The sequence below is a fragment of the Gossypium arboreum genome, chromosome 9, assembly GCF_025698485.1.
Source record: "Gossypium arboreum isolate Shixiya-1 chromosome 9, ASM2569848v2, whole genome shotgun sequence".
Classification (NCBI taxonomy): Eukaryota; Viridiplantae; Streptophyta; class Magnoliopsida; order Malvales; family Malvaceae; genus Gossypium; species Gossypium arboreum.
The window spans coordinates 73006083-73011301 of NC_069078.1; positions in this window are offsets into that span (position 1 = coordinate 73006083).

A 5219-nucleotide genomic window follows, 5' to 3' on the forward strand; every position below is an offset into this window, starting at 1 on the left:
TGCGTCAAATGCGGTGTGAGGGCGTGGCTGTTGAAAGGTACGGAGGTTGGGGCTGCTATCCGGTTGTGGCGAAACTACTGCTAGGGCTAGGGTTTGCCAAAATTTGGTTTAGTATTTGGGCCGTTTGGGCTTGTAATATGTTTGGGCTAGGGCATTGGTTTGGGTATTGGGTTAGGGTATTATTTATTGGGCCATGTAATTGGGACATTTTAATGGACCATTCAATTAATTTATATTTGGTTTATTTTTATTTATTTTGGTTTTTTTGGGTGTTGGGCCCGGGCAGATTTGGCCCATTACAGCTGCCCCTTTTTTGCTCATTGTCGTGTAACGAGAATAGAGCAAAGACTTTAAAATGGGCCAAATCTGTCTGATCTTGCAGGATCTTAACTTCTTCGGTGCTTCTTCTTCTTCGAGGTAGTCTTGTTCTAATCTTCTGCAACTTCAGGGACACAGGAATTGTCGCTCCTATCTGTTCCGCTGATACTCTAAAGAGACTAGCCTTGTAGCTTTTAATCTGCTCTACTGTAACTTCTCCGCTGCAACTTCAGGGAGACAAGATCTACAATCTTCAGCCTGTTACCCTACGACTTAGGGAGTTAAGGCTTGCTTAAATCTGCTTCACTGCAACTTTAGAAAGCCAAGATTCGTCGTCTTCGATTTGCTCCACTGCAACTTCATGGAAACAAGATCTACAATCTTCAGCCTGTTACCCTACGACTTAGGGAGTTAAGGCTTGCTTAAATCTACTTCACCGCAATTTCAAGAAGCTAAGATTCGTCGTCTTCGATTTGCTCCACTGCAACTTCATGGAGACAAGATCTACAATCTTCAGCCTACTCCACTACAACTTTAGGGAGCTAGGATGGTGGGTTAAATCTGCTTCACTACAACTTCAGGAAGCCAAAATTCGTCGTTTTCGATTTGCTCCACTGCAACTTCAGGGAGACAAGATTTACAATCTTCAGCCTACTCCACTATAACTTTAGGGAGCTAGTATGGTGGCTTAAATCTGCTTTACTGCAACTTCAGGAAGCCAAGATTCGTCGTCTTCGATTTGCTCCACTACAATTTCAGGGAGACAAGATCTACAATCTTCAGCCTACTCCACTACAACTTTAGGGAGCTAGGATGGTGGCTTAAATCTGCTTCACTACAACTTCAAGAAGCCAAGATTCGTCGTCTTCGATTTGCTCCACTGCGACTTCAGGGAGACAAGATCTACAATCTTCAGCCTACTCCACTACAACTTTAGGGAGCTAGGATGGTGGCTTAAATCTGCTTCACTGCAACTTCAGGAAGCCAAGATTCGTTGTCTTCGATCTGCTCCACTGCAACTTCATGGAGACAAGATCTATAGAATCAGTTTCATAGGCCTATGCTTATGCCAAATAATTAGGATGCTATGATCAACATGAATCAAAAGTTCCTAACTAGATGTAGTGCTTATTTCCAATAATTAGGATGCTATGATCGAAATGAATCAAATGCTCCTAACTAGATGTGTTATGAATGATATATGAATGTAGAAATGAAAATGATCCATTTTCTTTTAAAAAAAGGCTTAAGGTATCATTACTCGTTCATTAGGACATTATCACTGACGTATTACGCGGTTGTCTTGCTCAGCTGGTATTCTTGACAGAAAACCCAAAGAAACAATCTCAATCTGCTTGGCAAGCTTGCCCCACTGAAACTTTATGGAGTTTTTGCTTATCCAACCCACTGTAACTCAGGGTATAGGATTTGTTTCATCTTTAATCAATTTGATTTGTTACACCATTCCTCAAGTGTAATGACCCTGTGTGCAAGTTTGATATTTGTGTGAATGCAGAATATCATTGTTCTTTTCCTGAGAATGATCCCCTCTTACACTTGGGTTGATATTGCTCGTCATTTGTCGAGGTTGTATCATCGATGAAATATCTTGCCTCTTCGTTAATCGATACCTTTAATAGGAAATCCGAAGAGATGCTCCTCTTTCTCAAACATTTCCATCCCTTAGGTTTGGTGAGTTCTAAACAACAGTCCTGTTTCAGGTTCTTGTACTATTTAGAAGCTTCCAGAGTAATATGCAGAACTTCTTTTATAAAAGTATTATTGGTCCATTAATCTTTATTTCAATGCAAAACGCTCAAAAAAGATCAAAACAATGGACAAGAAGGAAATTGAGTAAAAGCATAGCTCGAAATAAATAAGTTAATCAAAGATTGAAAATACAATAAGAAGGCAATTAACTTGACATGAATAAGTTAATCAAAGATAGCAATGCAATAAGAAGGGAGTTTATTAGGAGCATATTTTGAAACGAATATAGTAATCAAAGATAAAAAATTCAGTGTGGGTAAGATGAAAACTAGGTGCCCTAGATATCGCAGCTTGAGCTTCTCTGTACAAACTTCTTGAGGTCCATTTTGAGCTCAATATGTATTTAGGGGATCCGAAGTACTTTGTCGATGCCCCAAGGCGTAGCATACTTCTTCATTGTTAATTCAGGCGTAGCAAGACTACTGTATGCCCCACTTTGATTCAAATTTGAGCTGCCCTTTTTGGGTTTTCAACTCAAATCCCTTTTGGTCTCAAGGCGCCCTTTGCGAGTTTTCGCCTTGGCCTCTCCTTTTCTTTTCTTTTCTTCTTTTTCTTTTTCTTCTCTCTCTCTCTCCCTTTTTTTTTTTAAGGTCTCAAAGCGTCATTTGCGGGTTTTCACCTTGGCCTTTCACTTTCCTCCGAAGTCCTATAAAAAGGATCTTTTTCCACACCAGGTCCCCCTCGTGGAATTATCTAGGATGAACCTTTCTGAAGTAAGCTTGCATCATTTATTTCTGGTACATTGGGCTATGACAGATGGCTTTCAACCTCCTTTCTTCAAATTCAACTAATCATATCAGGATTGGATCTATTCTGCCTGATCCAACTTCAGCTTTGATAAGACTCGGCCAAAAGAAATCTCATTTTCAAAACCGTTTCTATCCCATTAAGCAAACGAGTAATGTATTGCCCCGGCGAAGGTTTTGGCTGACGTTCGATAAGTATAGAGGGTAAATGGTAGCTTCTTTATGCCAATATTTACAAGCCTCAATTATCTTCCACGATTTTTTACTGCGTTATGATATGGCGCCTGATCTTTGAACAGATTGCCAACTTCTAACATTGAATCTTTCTGACGTTCTTTATCAGCACCTAATCTTTTTTTTTATTTTTTTTTTTGAGTTTGATGACTATCGACTTAGTAATATTGGCATATGAAATGACTTTCACCCTTTCTGTGAAGTAATCGACAACCTCAAAAATGAATCGGTATCGGTTAAAAGCTTTTAACGAGATCAGCCCCATAATATCCATGCTCCACATATAGGAAATCTATGAAGAAATTGAGGAGGCATAAAAGTCTTGTCTTCTTTCGTTTGGCGTTCGCAACTTCACAGATACAATCCCTTTCCATGTTGGATCAGCAGCACTCGAACCTCATAATTAGCCTCGCTAATGTAAAACCATTAGCATGTGTCCTCCTGACACGTATATGGACCCTTTTTAGCATTCACAGGCCTTAGCAGTCCAGGCATATCTTGATATGATCATGTGAAAATATCTTAGTATTCTTGACATCTCGCTTTGTCTCTGTGGTGTTATACACTCCAATCTTTGTCTCTTTTTATTCTCTCAGGTTCGCGACGTCCATTGCCCTTTTGTAATGTAAGATCTATTTCTTATCTTGTTCTACCATCCTTAACAAATTAGGAGATAGGCTACAATCTCTATCATCTTCAAGGTCCTGAGATCCCTCGAGACACATATCTTACTCAAAAAGAGACTCGAAATTAGTGACAACGTCGCTCACGTCATTGATATTTGGAGACCTGTTGTAGGTACGAAGACAGATTCCAAAGAATAAATGATTTTAAGGATGATTATTTGTATGGTATGAATGAAAGAATCTAATAATAACTTTTTGGTTCAGTATGAAACAAGAAGAATAAAAGAATATTTACTCAAAATAATAACAAACATGTATTTCATTAAAGTAAAGATTTTGGATATAAGCCTATTTCACAAAAGGATTCTTGTTGCTTCTAGGCCTAAAACAACAAGTGTGTTTTGAATATTACTCTAGATTCGCTCTAAAAATACAAGGATCCCTTTCACAGTCCCATTGTTTAAAACACCCTAAGTACGTAAGGGCAGAAGCTTGGGAAAGTCTATTCCCGGGTTCCCTCTTCTGATACATCGTTAATGTTCGAATTCCCCAATACCAGGTCTTGCATTAGAGTCCTGAGCTCGATGCACCCTTAGATCTCATAATGTCCACCTCTTTAACAGAAAGGTTGGATAACAGATTTCCTGCTTCAGAAGGACTATCGAATTTCATGATACCCAATTTAATAAATCTTTCAATTAGCTTTTTAAAAGCGGTACAGGTCTCGATGGAATGCCCCGTGATTCCTGCATGGTATTCACATTGGCCGCTCATATCGTACCATTTAGGGTATGGGGGCTGTATAGGTTTCATGTAAAAAGGGGATACAACATGTGCATCGAACAGAACGTGGTACAACTCTCTGTACGTGATTGGAATGGGCATGAATTAGGGTTTTTCCGAGTTCGGTCTTCGATTGGGTTCTTGCCTTAAAGAGGCTTGATGAGTGGTAGTTACCGACCTTAGCTGGCTCATTATAATCGGCTCCGAACAATCTTTGTTATACCTACTCGCACTACTTGCTTTCTTTTCCTTCTTCTTCGGGGCCTTTAAAGTCCACTCTCTCCTTTCCTTTGTTTCTGCCAGAACAACCGGTTTGGCTTGATCATCTTCCAGATGGAAACCTGAACCGATCGGGAAATTCAACAGTGCCGAGGTAGCAGCTTGATATTGGGGTCCGATATGACGGGTACCCCTTGCATGTCTGGTTGGGTCAGGACGCTTATTGGGGTAAAAGCTGGGGAATAGATGATCTCTTCATTATCATCCTCACTATTGATCACTGGGCCACTCCTTTTTTCAAATTCTCCGGCCAATAACTGGGTTAACTGGCCCATCATATTTCTTTGGAGTTCTAGTATTTGTTCTCGCATATCTTGTTGAATTCTGATCAATTGTTCTTGCATCTGCATTTGCCTTTGCTCTATTCTCTCCAACCTTTGGTCCATATCCTTTATCGGTTCTGAAATAATTTTACCTAATTAGGGTCCTTTTGGGAAAATTTAATGCAAATGATGCAATGCAG